A 21878-nucleotide genomic window follows, 5' to 3' on the forward strand; every position below is an offset into this window, starting at 1 on the left:
CCCTGTCATACCCTGGGACACCTGTCACCCCCACCACGGAAATCAGGAAATTGAGACTTTTGGAGGCTTGCTGGGGTCCTGGAGTTAGTGAGGCGGGCTTCCAGAGACAGCCCCAGTTCACGCTCAGCACCAAGAGATACGAGTGCGCACCATAGCCTCGCAGAAGACTGGGGAGGAGGAGGGACACCTGTGTTTTAACTGGGAACAGTTACTTGGCTGGACCTAGAAACCAGGGGCAGAGTCACCGAACAGGTGGGAGAGGCAGGCGGGGGCCAGATCACGGAGCCCTTCAATGACGGACTCAACTGCTGCAGCTTTTGGGGCTCAGGAGCAGTGACGCTTCTGGAGCAGGTTGGACCTAAACTGCTGCACCTTCCCGGACATTCACTCCGTCCCCTCCTTCCTAACCCTAACCCTCTCAGGCTTCTCCAACCCTCCCAAAGCGGCCAATACAGTCGACTTCCCTGGGTCTGCTCGGCTCCATTGCCCGCCCTGCCCTCCCCTCTCCAGGAGGCCCATGTGCCCCTCAACAAAGCCCAGCTGCCAGGAATCCTTTCCCTCCCCTCCTAGGACAGGGCTCCCTTCCAAACCCAGTCTTCCCACATAGAATCACCAGTTTCCACCATCATCTCCAAGAAGACAGGTGGAGACTTGCCTCCTTCCCCTGTGGCCCACAGCCTGAAGACACCAGCTCGGCCCTGGGAATGGAATTGAAAAAAGAGGCCCTCTCTGCCCTGGGGAGGCTGACGAGGGGGAGCCTGACCCTGAGTGTGCAGCCCCTTCGGCAGGGGAACAATCTCATTTGCCCATACACTCAGGCACCTGGATCCACTGCGAACTCTCAAGAGACTGAAATCTTAAGTTTTGGAAAATGTCCTTTAGCAATAGATAACCACTACAACAAGGAATCCGATCGAAACCATTTAAGATTAACTTTGCATAAGACAGAAAACCTTAAAATTACAACACAAGAGTTTTTAAATTCCACCACTATTTATAGGCTGAAAATTGTGAAACACAGATCTCCTCCGGAGTCCACCTGCTCCCCATGTGGTCTCCTGGCCACAGTCTCAACACCACCTGGGGGGCCTGTTAGAGACGCAGCAGGCAGGGCCCATCCCTGACCCCTCGAGTCAGAATCAGCATGTCAGCACTAAAGCTTGGGATGCCCTGGCTGAGAGCACATGGTCTGCAGGGCTTAGGGGAGAGAGAGAGACCAGGGAAAAGCAAGGCCTATGGAGCCAGGTGACAGGGGACCTGCAGAGAAGAGGTGATCTTGGTGTTTCTGCAGGGAACAATGACAGCAACATGAAGCAGGTATAGATGCAAGGGGCCCACTGGGGAGAGAGGCAAAGTGGAGGGCAAATGGGAGAAGTGTGTGAACCCACCCAGTTTTGCTGAGGGGTGGCGAGGGCAGGCTGAAGGAGGGGCTGAGGTGGGCTGATGGGCGGGATTTGTCCAGTGCAGCTGTAGTGGGAGGGAGATACTGAGATTTCTAAGTTAGCAAACATGTCACTCGGAGAGAGAACATTTTTAAGGAGGAGGGTGGAGAGCTCTGCTTTGGGCATGCACGTGCACAGGAGAACCCTGGGGAAACTCAGGGCGCGGGGAGCAGGTGGGGGCAGGTGGGGGGAATGCTCAGATGCGATACACACAGAGATGACCGGGCTGGAGCAGGCCCTGATGATGCGACCCAGGAAGGCGTGCAGGACGGTTAAGAGCAGAGGGAAAACAGATAGCTGAGGATGAGCCAGGATGGGCAGGGAGGCAGGAGGCGGGGCTGCATCACAGAAGCCCCAGCATGAGGGCGTCAGCACGGAGACCAAGTGGGCTGAATGACCAAATCCCACTGATCTTGACAAGTGAGCGATCCACCACGGCAAGGGTAGTGTTACTCAAGGGTCAGGTGGGGAGGCCTGGGGACACTGGGCTGGCAGTTGCAGGCGGTAAAGCTGAGACTGCTAGATATATTGGAGAAGGCAACGGCACCCCACTCCAGTACTCTTGCCTGGAAAATCCCATGGACAGAGGAGCCTGGTAGGCTGTAGTCCATGGGGTCACACAGAGTCGGACACGACTGAAGCGACTTAGCAGCAGCAGCAGCAGCTAGATAAGTACATGTCTAAACATCTCACCTGGGGTTGCAAGCCCCCTTTCATCAAGACTGTCTTCTCTGGTACACCCGTGTTCATAGCAGCATTACTTGCAATAGCCAAAAACAATGGAAGCAACCCAGGTGGCCGTTGACAGATGAATAACAAAATGTGGTATGTACATTCAGTGAAGTATTAGTCAGCCTTAAAAAGGAAGGAGATTTTGACACGTGACATGGATAAACCTGGAGAACATTATGCTAAGTGAGATAAGCCAGGAACAAAACAGCAAGTACTGACATGATAACGACATGATTCCAATTATATGAGGTACCTAGAGTAGACAATATCATAGAGATAGAAAGAAGAAGGCTGGCTGCCAGGGCTGGCGGTGGGGAGAATGGGGAGTTAGTATTTAATGGGTACAGAGTTTCAGTTGTGCAAGAGGACAAGAGTTCCGTGGCTGTATGGTGGTGATGGTCGCACAAAATCATGCTTGATGCCACTGGACTGGACATACTCTGAAAACATATGTCTTTTTTTCAGCAGAGGGATAGAAAACCTGAGCTCTTGGAACTGTGTCAAGAGAGGGGAGAGTGGATCTTTTTCAGTGACTGTAGACTATTCCTCCAGGAGGCTTCCCAGTGAAAGGAAAGGTGTGATGGGGTGGTGACCTAACGGTGAGGCAAGGCTGGGAGGAGGCTTTTTCCCCCTCAGGTGATATGATGACAGTCTTCATCTGGAAGTGGAGAGGTGAGCCTGAGCCAGAGACACTCATTTTCTAAGAAAGAGAGAGAAAGAAAGAAAGAGGGAGCAGGGATGGCCATCCCAGCGCCACAGGTGGTGGGGTCACCTGGAGAGGGGAGGGCAACAGGTAGGAGAGCTGGAGAGAGTGGAAAGGTCAGGTTGGCTGGCATGAGAGCAACAGGGGAAAACAGAGGCCTGGCTGGGCAGTAGGAAGGGTCCCGCTGGCTGTAAAGCCCAGAGCACACCATCTGCAACAATCACTAAGCCTGGGGCAGCGGTCCTCAAAGGACAGTCCCTGGTCTCTGGACCCACCAGTAGCATCACAGAGGAGCTTGTTAAGAGATGCAAATTCTGAGGCCTCACGTGAGTCTGATTCAGACCCACTGATTCAGAATCTCTGAAGGTGGAGCCCAGCAGCCTGGATCTTAAAAGACGAGACTGTGATGTCCTCAAGTCTGGGGAACACTAATGCAGAATACAGAAATTCAGTGAAGGGTTTATGTCATCTTTACACAAAAACTAAAAAAAAAAAAAAGATCAGCCTAGCAACTTCTACATAAAAAGAGCAAGAAATGAGTAACTGCTTTGATGCCAACACAGCTTATTTTCTACAGTTAGAGAAATGCCACAGGAGGTTAATAAAACAATAGAAATACACAATCTACTTCATAGACTTCCTTAGATGAGACCTAGAAAACGCACCCAGGGTCTTGGGGCTGGACCCTGTATGATTGGTCCCTGCTTCTTTGACTGTGTGCCTTGGGCATGCCTCAGTTTCCCCATGTGTAAAGAGAGGGAGCTGAAAAAGTTTCTTCTGAGGTCCCTTCCAGTTCAGACACTGTATGACCCTCTGTCCTATAAAAGGTGACCTCAAACTCAACACTTCTACACAGTCTCACAGGGGATGAGGGAGACATTATTAACCAGTAAACATATCACAATTAACTAGAAAATTTCCCAAGGTACTAGTGCTAGTATCTTGCATTCCAATAACTAGAAACTCTTTCACTAACTGGCTTTTCCGTTAAAGCCACCAACACCTTTAGTTATAAAAACACGATACCCTACCGCACCATGTTCTTGAACTCCACAAGACCAGGATCCCCCAGGAAATCTCTCTATACCGTCACATTTCACCCTATAATACAGGTCTACTTCAGAGATACTGTTGGTTTCATTCTAGAACACCATAAAAAAAGTGAATGCTGCAATAAAGCAAATCACACACATTTTTTGGTTTCCCAGTGCATATAAAAGTTACATTTACACTACACTGTAGTCTATTATGTATAAGAGCATTATATCTGAAAAAAACAATGTATGTACTCTGATTAAAAATACTTTGCTAAAACATGCTAACCATCATTTGAGCCTTCGGTGACTCACAATCTTTTGCTGGTGGGGTGTCTGAAATGTTGCAAGAGCTACCAAAAGTGACAGAGAGACCCAAAGTGAGCAAATGTTATTGGAAAAATGGGACCGAAAGACTTGTCTGATGCAAGGTTGCCACAAACCTTCAATCTGTAATTAAAAAAAAAAAAAATGCAATGTCTGCAAAGCGCAGTACAATGAGGCATGCCTACACTTTTTAATCCAGGCAGGCAGGGTTTGTGTTTGTTGCCAGGAAGAAAATGAGTTAAGGAACTGGACCTATCAGACCCCAGAGCTCGCCCCCTATGATGAGTGTCAGGGCACTCAATACTGCAGGTCTAGGCTTCCTGATAAATGGTCCCCTAATGGCCTTGTTACCAGAATCCCTCGACGCTGGTTTCTTGCCTGGTCTCTCTGCATCCAAGTCCTTGTCTGCACCTTGTCATTCAATGCCCATCCTCTTGTGTCTGGGTCCCCAACGCCAGCTGCTTCTGTGCCTCTGCCAAAGACCAGCAACTCGGTTCTAATCTCAGAACTAGGGCTGGAAGAGGGACCTGGGTGCCTGCACAGGAAAGACAGGGGAAGTGTGAGCCCTGTAGGTGCTGGGACTGGGGTGGGGGAGGGCGGGCAGGAAAGACAGGGGGAGTGTGAGCACTGTGGGTGCGGGGTAGGGGGTGCTGGGCAGGAAAGACAGGGGAAGTGTGAGCACTGTGGGTGCTGGGGGGAGCGGAGAAAAGGTCCAGGGGAACTCTGGTCTCCAGCCCCACTTCACTTACACATCTTGGCTCTTAAAATCCATTAGGACTGGGTCAGGAGGAAGCACAGCTGGCTTGTCTTCCCCCTGTGCACCCATCACAGACTCTGTCCCCCCTCCTCCTGGTTTTGGAAGTGATGCTCCCACTCTCTCACAGTCCCCGTGGCAAGAAGCAGCAGGTGAGGGGAGGGCTCACACAAGGTTCATGTAGCAGGAGAAAGGCTGGGAGGGGCATGCCAAGGGAGGTGAGACCACAGAGGCAACCGAAGCCATGAACACGCGACTCGGCAGAAGATGCCAGGGCAATGGGGTTTGCTTTGTCCCAGCAGAAAATTCTTAGTGCTACAAGAGTTTCCTAGGCTGATCCCCTGGTGCTGATCTCCTATTCAAAGTCGCATGTGGGCAGAGTGACCACACAGCCTGATTTGTGCGGGACAGCCCTAGTTGAGGCTCTCGATTAGATGCAATTAATAGCACCCCGTTTATTCTCAAAATGTTCTGGTTTGGATCAAAATTCTAGTCGCCTTATTCTTGGGCCCCTAGGCCTATGAAGTCAGAGCTGCAGTTGGCGAAGGCACTTAAGTGTCTGGAGGGACAGTCAGGCTGAGTCCTGCCCCTCATCAAATATTCTCCTTCCCTCTCTAGCATGCCCGCCAAGCCATCACCTGGCATCTGCTCGTATTCCTGCAGAGACAGCAAAGGCCTCTCTCGTTTTGGGAGAAAGCTGTGTTATTGAAACAAAAATAGGATGGATGAATCAGCAAAGATGATGTGGCATAAATACACAATGGAATATTACTCAGCCATAAAAAATAAAATCTTGCTGTGTGTGGCAACATGGATGGATCTAGGGGGTATTATGCTAAGGGAGGTAGGCCAGAGAGACAAATACTGTATGACTTCACTTACACATGACATCTAAAAACACAAAAGAGCAAATGAAACAAACCAGAAAGAGATTCATAGATGGAGAGGACGAAAAGGTGGTGGCGGGAGGGGAGAGAGCGAGGGAGTCGTGCGAAGTGGGTGAAGGAGATTAAGAAGTACAAACTTCTAGCTATCAGATAAATAAGTCATGGGGAATGTAAGATACAGTTTAAGGCATAAAGACCATACTACTGTAATGACTCTGCAGGAGGACAGATGGTTTCTAGACTTCTCCTGGTGATCATTTTATAACGCAGGCCAATGTCAAATCACTACGTTGTTCACCTGAAACTGACATAATATTGTATCTCAACTACACTTCAATTAAAAAGCAAATGCATGAAAATAAGAGTAGCAAGATTCAAACCTATACACAGCACGACAGCAACTAAATAACATCCTTCAGCAAGGAAAGGCGTGGGAGTGGGGCAAACTAGACAACCTGCTGACTTCTTTCCTCCCACCTCCTTCCATCTTCATTCACCAAATGTTAACTGAGTGCGTGTGATGTTTCAGTGGCAGTGAAGATACAAGGGCGGGTTAAAACAGACTCAAACCGAGGCGCATCCTACCAAAGAACTGGCCTGTATTCTCCAAAAATGTCAGGATCGTAAGGGACAAACAAAGCCTGAGGAACTGCTTTAATCTAAAGAAGACTAAAGAGACGTGACAACCACAAGCAACGCCTGATCTGGGGTTTTCTTTGCTGCAAAGGCCACTCTCGAGACAACTGGCAAAGCCTACAGGTCTGTAGATGAGATAACAGTACTGCATCAGTACTGACTTCCTGCTTTTAAAAAGTGTACTGCAGTTATATAGGAGGATGTCACTGGTTTTAAGAAATACACTTAAGTATCTGGAGGGAATAGGAAGAGTCCTCAAATGATCCTCAAATGGTTCAGGAAAAAAAAAATGCATATACAGAAGAATAAGATGGCAATATTTGAGGAATCTGGGTGAAGGGTATATGGGAGTTCTTTGTTCTATTCTTAGAACTTTTCTATAAGTCTGAATTAGGTCAAAATGAAAAGTTAAAGGAAAAAATAAATCTCAGGGACAGTGTGTATGTGTGGGGGGTGTGTGTGCGCGTGTTTAAAGGAAGACAGATTCCGATTTCACAGAACTCATAGTGTGGCTGGGGAGACAGGTACTAATACAAATAAATGGCACTAATTAAGCACAAAATTGCAACTGTGAAAAGTGCTGTAAAAGGAGAGAGACCTGGTGGTGCGATGGCAGTGTTTACAGCAGGCGGCTTTACCCACAGCAGGAAAGCAAGGGGAGACATCGGCAACCATGCAGCCAAGGTCTGAAGCACGAGTTAATGAGGAGGTGGGGACGAAGGTTTCAGGCTCTCGCTGGGCCCATCAGCAGAGAAAGCATGGGGACCAAAGCATGTACACTAGGGCCTGCAAGAGATGCCAGCGTTAGTTTTGTCTTTTACTCTAGGAGCAAAAGGAAGTGATTTTAAAAGACCCTCTGGCGGGTGGCAGAGAACGGGCTGGCGCGTGGCAGGCACGTGGCGTCCACCACAGTGGTGGTGTTGAGCTGCCTCCAGGAAGAACACCATGCATGATTTTCCCTTTGCTCCCTGATGCCTTTATTTTCTACAACCACCAAGTATGAATTTGGTAACCAGACCGGGGAAAGGGGCTGGGAGTGGGGAGGGCATTGAGGGAAGCGTGGGAGGCAAAGTGGGCAAGACACGAGCTCAGGCTGTCGCCACACCCCTTCCAGGCCCACCAGTGGGTCGGGTCAAGGGGTGGTTGACAAAGCTGGTTGCTGCCTCTCCCACCGAGACCCTGGGGTCTGCACTGAGGCTGACTCACCTGAGGGAAGCGGGGTGCAGGGACCAAGTCTTCACATCCCCCTCTCTTAAGTCAGACCAGTGCCTTTCATCACCACAGCGTGCAGCTGGTCACCGCCCCTTTCTGGTCCTGGATCCTGCCCCTTGGAACGATCCTCTAGCCCTGGGAATTGGGCCCTCAGCACAGCCCTGGGAGCCGGCCATCACTCACCACAGCCTCTCTCAGGATCAAATGCTAAACAGGACGCTTGTCTGTGAGTCAGGGGCCCGACCACAAAGGGAGGAGACCCTTTTCTGTGCCAGGTTCTGCCCGAGTGGGTTTTCAGTTCATTGGCTCCTTTAAAATGGTCGATTTAACGGCAACAGGTTCTATCATTATCTTCGTTTTACAGTCAAGATGAGTCTAGGGACAGACCTGAGTTCCAATCCTGGCTGTCCTTGCAGAGCAGCATACCCTGCCAGGAGTCACTTCATTGCTCTGAGCCTCAGTTTCTCATCCCATTCTGTAAACTGGGGCTGCTAAGTATTAGCAACATTCTGGGGCTAGAAGGTACTATTTATTTCCTTTTGAGGCGCCAAGAGGCTGAGGACAGAAAATTCAAACTACACATTGCTTAAATATTTACAAAGAGCTTGTGTATCCTGACAGTAAATCATGGGACCTGAATTTTCCAGGACTATCCCAATTTCAAATCCTCTGTCCTAACTTTCCACATAAACCATTGAAATGTCTCAAAAATTCCACTCTCTCAGTATCCAAACAACACCTCCCAGGCCTCCTCTTGCACAAAGACGCGGCACAAACATTCTTTCTCAGACTACAGATCCCAATCTTTGGTTTCGAAAATGTAGTCAGTGGAGCCCCGCTGGCCCCTGAAGGAAATGGGGTCAGGGAGAGAAATCGGGGGCAGTCAGCACTCCGTCAGGACTCTCAGACTCGGCTGCTTCCTGGCACATGGACGTGAACTGGAGGCCAGGAGAAGCTGTACCGCGATGAAAGCATCACCCACAGAGGGACTCAAACTAGGAACACGAGCTCTGCCTCCATCTACCTGCCCAGTGGCCTGTACGCAGGAAAGCAGCACAGCCAGAGAGTTGCTACGAAGATAAAAAGGACTGATTAATGTTTGGAAAGTACTCAGAACAGTGCCTGGCAGCCAATAAGTGCCGTATCCGTGTTTAATAACTAAAAACAGAGGTATCTCTGGCAGAAGGTGCTCATGTCTTAGACAGGGCCCAGAGGCATTGCTCCTATGCAGGGAAAACAAGGCTTTACCCCTGGACTGAGTGAGGCTAGGCCGCTATACAGAGACGGGGGGTTGGGGGGTTACCCTAACTACAGAAGGTGGGTCCTGCATTAGCCAAGATCAGAAGGCTGGATCTGGGAAGAGTCACCACTCCTGAAATACAAGAGGTTTCTTCATGCCTCTAAGTTGTCCCATCTGCTGTTCTGTCTGCCCACTGAATACCATCTTTTTCTACTTCCAAGGCTGAATTCGAATGCCAACTACTCCTGATGAGTGGTCCCTGATGCCCGTCAGAATAAAGGGCTGTCTCCACTGGGATCTCTTGCATCTAGCTTTATCCTCTTTTAAAGCATTAATCAGACAGATGACAGACAGCACACACATGCCCACATGCGTGTACACACATACACACACAGAAATGTCACGATGTCACTGCCTTCCTAACTCCCCCATGAATCCTTCCAAGACAGGTTCACCTTCCATCTCTGTGACACACAGAAGTGGCTCAATAAAGGCCTGAATTTGCTGTCATGTCTGTGCTCCCAGCTGGTCTTCCTCTGGAGGCGGAAGCCCCTTACACGTGTATGCATCAGGAGAAGCTACAGAGATGCAGGATCTCTGGGTCTTGGAATGCACGATCTGATCAGATTTCAGACAGGGACCTACCTAGCACTCCCTTTTAATTGTCCCTCAGGCAGATGAAAGGACACACCTGTGAGAGCAGGGTCTGCAGTGGCCAGGACCCAGACTCAGGCAGAGCGGACACACTGACCTGGTCTTGTCTCAGAGTCGGTAAGAAGAGCTCAGGCTTAGAAAACTACGCTAGCCACGCTGCCCCGCCCACCCAGCTTGTCAAAGCCAGGGGATTGCCCTCAGCATTCCAGCCCCTGCTGAGAAATGAAGAGGGTGGCCCCGCTTTCCAGGCCCATTGTCTGGTGGAAGGAAGGTGAGCATGGGAATTAGGGTTAATAGGCACTTCTCTGGAAGAGGGAAGGACCACAAATCGCAGGATCCCCCTCCACCAATGGGCCACAAACCCTAAAGATTGCGGGGGAGGTGAGGGGCCATGTCTTCCTGTCTCCCACCATTCCCTAAGCCCCTCTGGTAGGTTATATCCATCCTAGAAAACGGAATCCTTCATACGCCTGGACCTGAGAGTCAGACAATCCCAATTCATCCCTCTAGCTCCTGGTCCCACTCCATCTTTGCTAGCTGAGGTACCTCATCTGTAAGAGGGGAGAGCGACCACACTGAAATTAAACACCGCACGTGGGACCTTCTAGTTCACACTCAACAATCGAGGAGTTGGTCCCAATCCTCTGAGACCAATAACCAGCCTGGAACCCCAACTTCTTTCAGGGATAAGATTGTCTCTGACTAGGTTCTTGACACTTGAATGGGAATGTTAAAAAGCTATGAGAATACCTTCTCTATGATAAAATGTGGAAAGGAGGGCTCAGATAAAGGATGGTGAAGCAGTGTGGGACCCTGAATTTGACTCTGTGCTAACTTAGGTTCTTTCCTCTGCCCCAAGCTGTCCCTGACCTTGACCTCCCATGTGTCTGGCCTGGCCAGGACCTGCCCTCTCCTTGAGGAGTTCCCCAGGCACCCTGGGTTTACTGGAGTCTGGCCCACTCCGCATCGCCACCCAGCACTGCACCTGCCATGCAGAAGCAGCTCAATAAATGCTGAATGGAATGTCTAGGACCCTCCAGCCACTCTGAGATGCCTTCAGGAACCTGACCTTTTACATTCCAGCTAATGTCTAATTTGCATAGAGGAGTTGTTTTTAGGAGCCAGCAAATCACCAGAGACAAGGCTGGATCAATACAGAGTGTTAGGCACGTTGTCTTCTACTCTAATTCTCTGCAAATTGGTATTCCATTAACTGTACATATACGGGAGCTCACTATGAACTAGAATATTTAACTAGAATGACCTACTCTCTGTCAGATAATAGCTTACTGTTGTTAATTTTCAACTAGCCAGAAAGGTTTCCAGCTTACAATCTACTTTCCATCTTGATTTAATCACGAAAGCCATCTATTTGAGAATACAATAAAAGGGCAGCCTGATGCAGAAGAAAAAAGACCTGCCTGTGGAACCCGATGACAGGAGTTGTATCCCAGCTACACCACATACTGTGTAATTGGCTGCTCAAAGCCTCAATTTCCTCATCTGTAAAATGGGAATAACACCAGCCTTACTGGTGGGAGCTGTAAAAATTAAATGAGCTGATGCATGTGGATGCACTCTGGTGCAGTTCTACAAGGCTATAAAAAGTTGGTTATTACAGTGAAAACAGAAGATGAAATTCTCAAACAACTCAGACAGGCTAATGACAAAAAGCAGGGTGGATCTAAATCAGTGGTTCTAAAGGGGGAGAAAGGGAAAATGTGCCCCTCGTCCAGAGGGAAGGAGGTTGGGGAGACAACTGAGGGAGAGGGACTGCTACTGGGATCTACTGGTCAGAGATGAAAGACGCTGCTGAACATTCCACAATGCAGAGAAAAAGCGCCACAACAAAGAATTATTGAACCCCAAATGTTAACAGTGCCAGAGTGAAAAAACCCTAATCTAAATAATCACTGAAAGTTGAGTTTGGGAGCTTTTTAGAGCAGAAATCTTCCTAACCAGGCTTTACTTTCAAGCATGAGCTGCCTAAACACTTGCAAGATGGATTGCCAGACAGCTCTTTTGTAAGTAAAGCTGAACTGCCAACTCTTGGAGTTTCTAAACGTATAAAACTGCTTTTAAAGAAGATGCTCTCCGATTACAATTCAGCTAAACTGTTTTTCCAAAGATTTCAGGAGAAGTTCTCCCGGGCACAAGGCAGGGTCTGTCACTCTGCCACTAGGCCCTGAAGATGTCTTCCTAATTCTAATTTCCTGGTGAAATGGGAGCCACGAGGGTCTCTAAACGAATTAAATTCACATCACGCCAACTGCTCGCTTGCCTTGTGCTGGGCACCGTGCCAAACACCTCCACATCATTTATCCCACTTAATCCACCCAACAACACAGTGAGGTGGGCATTATTACCGGCTGTTTGCAGGGGAGGAAACTGACGATCAACGAGGTTAGACAACTCGCCCAAGGTCATCAGCTGGCTTAAGGTGGGGACCTAACCTGAACCGAGGTCTCCAGTTTCCCAGTCACAAGCTCTTTCCACCACCTCGGAAAACCCAGGTGTCAAATCGTCTCAACTTCCCATGAATTTTTTAAGGCAACCGCAACTTCTCAGTAAGTTCAGGTTGCTGAAAAAGGGAATTTCCGGGGCACTGGGCGCTCTCACATACAGTCCCCCACTGCAGCTGTCTCACCGCAGGTACCTGATAAATCATTCCATATCACCCGCGGAACGGGGAGGATTTATTGGGGCTGGAGTTCGTGCCAGGCCCAGGAAATGCCATCTTTGAAAGCCGAGAGGCGGATTCGCCCCGGGAGCCGAGAAGGTCTGGCCGCGGCGCTTGGCTGGCTCCCCGCGCGGGCTGTGCGCCCCCTCGGCGTCGGGGGCGGGGGGTCGCGGCGCGCTGGGGCCTCCCGGATCGCCAGCCGCTCCGGCTCTACCGGTCGCGTCCGCCCATGCCCGGGTCGGAGCGCACGCCCACGCCTCGCCGCCGCCGCCACCGCGTCCCGCCAGGGACCCAGCCCCACCCGGCCCGGCCTGCTCCCTCCCGCCCGCGCCCCACCAGGTGAGCGCGGCCAGGGCGCCCCCTCCCCGCCCCGCCGAGACGCCGGGACGCCGGGGCCGCCGCGTCCGCCAGTCCGCCCGCGCGTTCGCCGCGCGCCCGGGGACGGTGGGGGCGGGGCGGCGCCCAGCGCGACCCCGGCCCCCGGCGGCTCCGCGCCCCGCCCCGAGCCCGCTGGGGTCGCGCCGACCCGTACCTGCAGCATCCGGCGGCGCGGGGCGCCCAGGTAGGTCGCGCGTACGGGCGGCGCGGAAGCTCGCTCGCGGCGCGACCTGGCCGCCGTCTGAGCATGCCCAGTGCCGCCCGCAGGCGGCTCCCGCCGGCCCGGCTGGCCGCGACGGGCCCGCGCGCCGGGCTGGGGGCGGGCGCCCGGAACGCCCTGCGGGACGCCCCCGCCCCCACCCGGGGCCGGTGCGCTCGGACTCGTCTCCCAGGGCTACCCGCGCTCTCCAGCCGAGGTCCGTGCAGCCCGGCGTCCCCTCGCGCATGCACGCAGGCGTTCGTGCCATAACCATTTATTGGGCACCTACTGTGTGCCCAGCCCTCAGTGATTTTATGCCTAGGAATGTCAAGCAGCCAGCGCTAAACAAATATTTGAAATGGGAAATGTTGCCCAGCTAGGGTCCTGCTGACTCCCGTGCAGTGCCCATCCCAGTCCACTAAAAAATTCCCAGCTTAAACTTTCTTCCCAAGACTTATGGGCCCTTTACCTGACCTGGCTCCTGCATTCCTTCACCTCCAGGAGCACCTTTCTGTCCATCAAACACTCAATGTCCAGCCTCAGGATATTTGCATATGCCTTTTCGCCTCTGTGTGGGATGTCTTTGCCCACCTTTACCCTTGACTGGAACCTTCTCATTGTACTTACGTCCTCCTTCTCCGAAAGGCCTTCCCTGATCACTTTATTAAAGTAGTCCCCCGATCATAGAACTTTCCGTGTCGTCACTCTATTTTCTTCACATTTATCATTATCCATTAGTTCATTCAACAGATAATTTTTGATCACTTACTTTGATTCTTTACGTGTGATGAACAGACAAAAATCCTATTCCCTGCTGGAGTTCGGCAGGCAATAAACATGCAAATAAGCGAATTCATGTGAAAGTGAAGTCGCTCAGTCCGACTCTTTGCGACCCCATGGACTGTAGCCTACCAGGCTCCTCTGTTCATGGGATTTCCATTCCAAGAAAGAATACCGGAGTGGATTGCCATTTCCTTCTCCAGGAGATCTTCCCGACCCAAGGATTGAACCCGGGTTTCCCGCATTGTCGGCAGACGCTTTACTGAGCCACCAGGGAAGCCCAAGGGAAAAAAACCATAAAGAGAAGGGGTGGAGGGAGTGCAACTTCAATGAGGCGGTAAGACCTTTTAGCCACGCAGATAAATTGGGAAGAGCATTCCTGACAGAGGGATCAGCCAGTGCAGACATTACGACGCAGGACTGCTTAGGAATAGCAAGCTGGGGAAAGTAGCAGGAGATGAGGTCGGTCACTGTCTTTTCCTCTGATTTGTTTACTTCTTATTGTGTATTTCCCTGAAGAAGGAAATGGCAACCCACTCCAGTATTCTCGCCTGGAGAATCCCATGGACAGAGGAGCCTGGCGGGCTACAGTCCATGGGGTCGCTAAGAGTCGGACACGACTGAGCGACTAACACTGTTGTGTATTCACCTCTGGAATTTCAGCTCTGGGACTGTAGTCCTGCCTGTCTTCATTACCTTGTCCCAGCCCCTACAACAGCACGTGGCACCCAGGAGATGCTCAGAAACAATTTGTTGAATGAATATGTGAACGGAGGGAGTGAAGGTTGTAATCATCCTGTCCCGACCAATGCCCAAGGTCCAGGGGCCCTGTCGGCCTAGGGCCTTTCGCGGCAGCTGGCAGAACCTGGCTACTTCACTTCGGTCCTTATGCCCGAGTCGCAAGTCCCCGGTAGCGCCCCTGCAGAGGGCGCCCCCGGAGCATCGCATCGGGGGAATTTCAGCAGAGGTAGGGAGTCCCAGGAACAGGACCCGCCCCGCGCGCCTCCCTGTGCCCCGCCCCGCGCCCGGGTCTCCAGCAAAACCTGGAGCTGTGGCACCATTGGGACGGCCCGGAGAGCACTGGGCATGCTCGGAGCCCGGCAGGGCCCAAGCGCCGGGGAGGAGGAGCTTCCTGGCGGGGTGGGCGAGGCCTCCTTCAGAGTTCAGCCAGACCTTCAGCCCACTCAGTTTCCGTCCCCAATTACGGTGGGGTCTGAGGGCATTTTTGTTTGTTTGTTTGTTTGTTTTTTCAAAACTCGGTGGGAGAGCTGGGAATTTGGGAAACTGCGAAAAATATTCTCTGTCCTTTCCCAGCTGCTGTGTGACCTAGGGTAAGCACCGTACCCTCTCTGTGCCTTAAATAATGTGAACACCTATCACTCCGATTTGAACCATGTGTAGGGAATGAATGAAATCAACAACATGAGCTTGTTTCAGTTCAGTTCAGTCGCTCAGTCGTGTCCGACTCTTTGGGACCCCATGAATCGCAGCACGCCAGCCCTCTCTGTCCATCACCAACTCCCGGAGTTCACCCAAACTCATGCCAATCGAGTCGGTAATGCCATCCGGCCATCTCATCCTCTGTCCTCCCCTTCTCCTGACCCCAATCCCTCCCAGCATCAGAGTCTTCTCCAATGAGTCAACTCTTCGCATGAGGTGGCCAAAGTACTGGCATCATTCCTTCCAAAGAACACCCAGGACTGATCTCCTTCAGAATGGACTGGTTGGATCTCCTTGCAGTCCAAGGGACTCTCAAGAGTCTTCTCCAACACCACAGTTCAAAAGCATCAATTCTTCAGCACTCAGCTTTCTTCACAGTCCAATTCTCACATCCATACATGACCACTGGAAAAACCATAGCCTTGACTAGACGGACCTTTGTTGGCAAAGTAATGTCTCTGCTTTTGAATATGCTATCTAGGTTGGTCATAACTTTTCTTCCGAGGAGTAAGCATCTTTTAATTTCATGGCTGCAATTACCATCTGCAGTGATTTTGGAGCCCCCCAAAATAAAGTCTGACACTGTTTCCACTGTTTCCTCATCTATTTCCCATGAGTGTGTTTAGTCCACATTAAAGATCTATCTCTGGACTGCCTACCTCAATTTTTGGTCATCCTTATACCAGTTTGTCAAGTGTGGAGACGACGAAACCGAGGTTAACAACATGAGAATTCTTGGGGTTTTCCCAATTTGCCTTCCACTAGAAACCAGTCTGAAGCTGCTTTTGTCCACAGTCAGCAGCCATTAGCTTATACAATGTTCTCAAACTCGAGCTAAAAAATACATGTACATCTAAGGAAAAAGACATAAATATCTTTAAAATCGTGTGTTTATATTAACCATAGCAAAAACAAAGGAAAGAATATTCCCCAAACAAGTAAATGTTCACAAATAGAGGAGTGATTAATTAGATTTTGGTATATTTGTTGAAATAACTATTTTACACTAAACTAGACCATGTTATGACAGGAAGAAACTTACAATAATTTGCTTCACTTTCTTAGGTGAAGAAAATCTGAATATATAAATATCCTGTATAGTGAAAATATGGGAAAATGTAAATAGTTTGATTTGGGTTGATGGGGGGTTGGTTCTTCTTTTTAAGTTTGTTACTGTCGCAGTGTTGTGTTTGCAATGATAAACATTAAAAATATCAAATCAAAAATTCTTGAAGTTTTGTGTCTAGTAATCACAGCAGTAATAACTACTGTTGTCATGCTCACATGTGGTCAAGAGTTTACATGTGTTCCGTCTTAACTCTGTACAGTCACTCTGCATGGTGGGTGTTTTTAGGTCAGTTTTACAGAAAAGGAAACAATCCAGGAGCCTTTCACAGCTAGGAAGAGACAGGGTCAGGGTCTGGTGGGTTTGACTGTGTTGGGTCTTCTATCTTCCTTGAGCCATGCGAACTCTTAGTTGTGGCATGTGGGCTCCAGTTCCCTGACCAGGGATCGAACGCAGACCCCCCGTACTGGGAATGTGGAGTCTTAGCCACTGGACCACCAATCAAGTTCCCAGGGTCAGAATTTGAGTGCAAGTTGGACTGACCTCAAAACTAGGATTTAAGGTTTTCTAATACTGCCTTTCTGCTTGGTGGGCATTGCCTGTAAGACAGCATGTTTCGTTTGTGTCTTCTTGTATTTTCTATACCCCTCTGATGTGTTATAGGCTGTGGATTACCTTTAAATGTTCTGGTTTCCCTTTACTGGTTTATTCTTGGGCCCAAAATGTTAAAGTCCATCCTTTTAAGTTGTTGCACCTGGAGTGACATGAGATTAGTATCAGTGATAGCAGTTGATCTTACATCATAAACTCCCAAATCTTATGCGAATGGGGCTTTGGGGTGGACACACAGTCTTCTTAGTGTGTGTGGTTGAACCCAGCCAGATCTAGAGCACATAGTGGCCCAGTGAAGAATAGGGCTATACCAAGTCTCACGTAATAAGGGCCCACATAAGTTACTGTCCCTAGGCAACCATTTTGGAGGCAGAATCACAGCATAAAGAAATCACATGGTCCATGGACTCCTCAGGACTCTTCTGTGTTGAAAAAGTACAGATCTGATAGTCTGCTGATGTTTGCAGAGAGAAAGCCAGGGCCCTAAAAACAGCCTTCCTACTGCCGATGAGCTAAAAAAAAAAAAAAAAAAAAAAGACAGCTCTCTCTCTGAATCATGCTGGTAGACTGTAGCTGGCCCAGAAATCAGTAGACAAACAACAGTAAACACAAAAAGCCAAAGAGAGCCATTTCACTGGAGAGGAGGATGTACCACAAATGCAAGGTAAGGACCAAATTCATACAAGTGAAGAGGAACCAGATGAACAGCTAGACACAGTTATTAGCAGTGTTCCCAGAAGCTGCCATTTGGGCCGAAAATCTGAAGCCAAGGACTGCACACAGGCAATTGGCTGGGGGCATTTACAGAAAGGGTTTCTGGGAAGAGACACTGAGGACTGTCATTCATATCAAGATTCAGGAAGCCTGGGCACCACGTAGAGCATTTTCAGTGATTTACAAGGGAGGACTCCCAACTGTGATGCTAATGCTCATCAATTATTTGTGCTGTTAATGTAAGCTCACAAATACATGGGCAAGTGGTGCTGTTGTAATGACATGTGTGAAGGATAGGATGTGAAGTTATATGCATAGTGTGGCTTCAACTATGTGAATGACTAGGGTATCCCATATAAAATCGCCATCTTGTAGGTCAACAATAGTTGAACATCGGTAACATCGGTAATACCTTCTGTATTTTGACTTAATACAGACAAATGCACCAAAAGATTAATTGTGGCTGTGTCTGAGTATTGTACTTCTAAGCAGAGAAACAAGATACAGAAAGTATCTTTTACAAATTGGGGAAATTTCAAGTCTTGGGCCTCTAATTCCTTTTAATGTGTTTAGAGCTCCCTAAATCTTGCTTTATGGTAAGTGTGTTTCATTTATTATCAGGAAAAATGAAACAAACTTGAAAGCTGGCAAGCCAAAGAAAGTGAGGCGAAGAGAGGGAAAATGCAACTGTATGGAAAAGTGAGCAGTTCCTTTCGGGGAGGCCTGTCTGTGCTTGTCCAGTGATGGCAGATGGCGACAGGATGACTGCCTTTGGCCCTGGAGGGAGGGAGAGGAAGTGGTCAATGGTCAAGTCAGAAGCCTGTAGAGATGTGTTAGTCTGACTTGGGACTCCTCACCCCCTCAGCTTCTGTTTTTGGAATTCTTGAACCATGTGGATCTCACTTTGAGAAACACAAATGTTTATTTTTATTTTTTTAAAACAAAAAACTATATTTAACTGCAGTTGATTATCATTAAAAAATACACATTTTCTATTTTAAAACAATATGAATCGTACCTAATCATTTTTAAGGGGCTTCCCTAGTAGCTCAGACAGTTAAAAAAAAAAAAAAACTTGCCTGCAATGTGGGAGACCTGCATTTGATCCCTGGATGGGTTGGGAAGATCCCCTGGAGAAGAGAATGGCAACCCACTCCAGTATTCTTGCCTGGAGAATTCTATAGACAGAGGAGCCTAGTGGGCTACAGTCCATGGGGTCCCAAAGAGTCAGATACAACTGAGCAACTAACACACACACACACACACACACACACACACACACACACACACAATAATTTTTAAAGTTGCAAGTTAAAGGGGTTGAAATAAATGTGTGAGGGGAGAAAGCTATTGAGAATACTCAGCCTAAAAAAAAAAAAAGTAACAAATTTAGAACAACTTGTATTAATAATACTAAAAAAGAAGCCTAATGAAAAGGGGAAGAAAGTGAAGGGAGGTGAAAGTCACTTAATGACGTCCGACTCTTTGCGACCCCATGGACTATACAGAACACGGAATTCTCCAGGCCAGAACACTGGAGTGGGTAGCCTTTCCCTTTTCCAGGGGACCTCCCTAACCCAGGGATTGACCCAGGTCTCCTGCATTGCAGGCGGATTCTTTATTAGCTGAACCACAAAGGAAGCCCAAGAGTACTGGAGTGGGTAGCCTATATCCCTTCTTTAGCCGATCTTCCTGACCCAGGGATGGAACTGGGAGTCTCCTGCATTGCAGGTGGATTCTTTACCAACTGAACTACCAGAGAAATGAAAAGAGGAGAAGAATTAGTACGCTTTTAGTGTTAGGATATGCTTTGGGGCTTTCAGGTGACCAGAGCTGGGAGAAACACAAATTTTTAAGTGTAAAATTTCAGCCGTTGCAAAAAGCCTTTCCATTTGCAAATCATCACTGCCAAGAGAGGAGTTTGGTCTGAAAAGCTGATGAACAACTTGAGCATGAGTACAAGAGCAGAGATAAGGAAGCTGTTGTTGATTTATTCATTCCTTCATCAAATATTTATTCAACACCTACTGTGTGTTGGGCACTGCTCTAAGTGCTTGGGAGACATTAGTGAACAAAACAGACAACAGTTTCTGTTCTTGTGGGCATGCAGGCTAACGGGGCAAGCCAGAGAGTGAACAACACACACTGTAAGTAAGTGAGTATTATTGTGTGTGGAGAGACCAGGGGTATGGATGGAGGGGAAGCAAGCGGCGAGTTGTACTTTGAAACAAGACTGAGAAATTTAATCCACTTAAGCAAAGACCTGAAGGAGATGAAGGGATTATTCTTGCAGATATCTGGGGGAAGAGCCTTCTGGACAGAGGCAATAGTCGGTGGAAAGGCCCTAAAGGGAGCATGTCTAGAGTAAGTGGGGCCAAGGGGAAAGCCGCAGGAGATGAAGTCAGAGAGGTTCCACAGGCCGGAACCTGACGGTCCTCCCCTTGTCACCAGCAGGAAGCTCTCAGCCTTTCACCCTGAGCCAGATGGAAATCAAATGTGCTTGCCAACACGTTGAATGTTAAATGCTGTCCCTTTAAAATGGCTCTTTGAATATGGAAACTGAATTCAGGTAGCAGCCCTCCATTGTAAGGGAATCAGCCATAGGATCCAGATCATGCATCTGTTTTTAATAGTATCAGCATTCCATTAGTATAAATGGAAAGATAATATTTACCAGTTATCCCAGAGGGCTTTCAGGCCTTCAAGAACATACAAGTGAACCCTCAGGGATACACAGACCTGGGTTTTAAAAACACTCTTCTGGTGCAGGGACTATAGATATGCCAGAAGACCAAAGAGACCATAATGGCCCCATGAGCCACCACACAGATTTGCTGCTACTTGTGAAATGGAAATGTTAGTCTAGGGACTTTGAGATCTGACTCTGAAGTGAAGAGAAATGCGGAGAATGAGAGCTGGCATTCTGAACTGTGGCTGATGGTTTGCAAGCAATGGCCTTCCTGGAAAGGAGTGGTGTCATCTAACAAAACCCAGGGAGAATGGGTTTGTCAAGTCTCCCAACCACACCTTGAAGGTTCATATGCCCGAGAACAGAAGGAGAAGAGAGGAAAACACGAGGCACTGCAGAAGAGTCCACACACAGGTCATGGCTTAAAAAAAACAGCAATGATAAAGGAAACACTTAGGATTTCCTTAACAGAAGATTCTAGGGGAAAGACTCCGGAAAAGGCAATGCCAACCCACTCCAGTACTCTTGCCTGGAAAATCCAATGGACGGAGGAGCCTGGTAGGCTGCAGTCAGTCCATGGAGTCGCCAAGAGTCGGACACGACTGGGCGACTTCACTTTCACTTTTCACTTTCATGCATTGGAGAAGGAAATGGCAACCCACTCCAGTGTTCTTGCCTGGGGAATCCCAGGGACGGGGGAGTCTGGTGGGCTGCTGCCTATGGGGTCGCACAGAGTCAGACGCGACTGAAGCGACTTAGCAGCAGCAGCAGGGGAAAGACTCAGGAACAATACCGAAGGAGGTGGTAATGGTGGTTGTCATGGTGGTGGTCATTTTTGCTAGGAGGAATAGACCTTAAAATAAACATACTGAAGTATGTAGAGTACACATAAACCTGAAACAAGGAAGGTCAGTACCTCCTGAAGAGGAATTGGACAAGTGGGGCAGGGGAAGAGATGGGTGTTTACTTTTTTCCCATAAACATTTGTGTATCTTGTGAATTATCTGCTGTGGGACATATAACCTATTTTAAAATAAACCAGTTCTTTCTGGACAAAAATAAAGATGTGTGCACAATACTTTTTAAAAACTTGGTTTACACATTTGACTCCCCTTAAATTTTGTTAATGAAGCACAGAGCCTGGGTTGCTTGACAATCAAGGCTGTAACTACGACCAGGATGTGACAGTATATAGCTTGCTCAAAAGAAACAGCCATGGGTCAAGAACTCTCATTCCTATTGGATATGCATGTGGTTGCGGGGGGCGGGGGGATGCAACATAAAGGAAGAGCTTTGGATGAGAAAGGTAAAGGACAAAGTCGTTTCAGTAACTTTTTTAAGATCGAGAGTGATGCTTTCCTCACACAACTGGTTAACAAAACGGCTAGAGAAAGAAGATGGGGCACTTCAATGACCCAGGCCTCGACTGAGAACTGCATTCACGGAAAGACGGTCATCTGAAACCTGTCCTGACTTGGCTGACCATTTCATCCCTGAGACGCTAGAAACCTGATCTAGGCTCGGGAGAGAACTGTGCTCCCACCCCCTGGTGACATTTCAAGAATGGAGGATGCTGTTCAGCCTGCCCCGTGCTCTGGTGACCTTCTAGCGTTGCATGGATGACACATCACAGGATTTCCTCAACTGCGCCCTGGCGTCCTGCTGGGGTGTCTTTCTCATTTTTTCCATGGTACAGACA

At 48.9% G+C, this 21878-nt stretch overlaps 1 protein-coding gene across 4 annotated transcripts in view; it reads right to left on the bottom strand.

Annotated features, from left to right (window-relative positions):
• The window catches only part of PTPN3 (protein tyrosine phosphatase, non-receptor type 3), a 158342-nt gene that overhangs the window by 105492 nt on the left and 30972 nt on the right, over positions 1-21878 (bottom strand). Inside the window, exon 1 of one of the 4 annotated variants that reach the window (XM_018052574.1) lies at positions 12834-12945. The exons of the other annotated variants lie outside the window; for them this stretch is intronic. The gene's annotated coding sequence lies outside the window, so the exon portion shown is untranslated. Of the gene's footprint in view, positions 1-12833; positions 12946-21878 lie in introns of those variants that run through there. 4 annotated transcript variants of the gene reach the window in all.

The sequence above is a fragment of the Capra hircus genome, chromosome 8, assembly GCF_001704415.2.
Source record: "Capra hircus breed San Clemente chromosome 8, ASM170441v1, whole genome shotgun sequence".
In the NCBI taxonomy this organism is placed as follows: Eukaryota; Metazoa; Chordata; class Mammalia; order Artiodactyla; family Bovidae; genus Capra; species Capra hircus.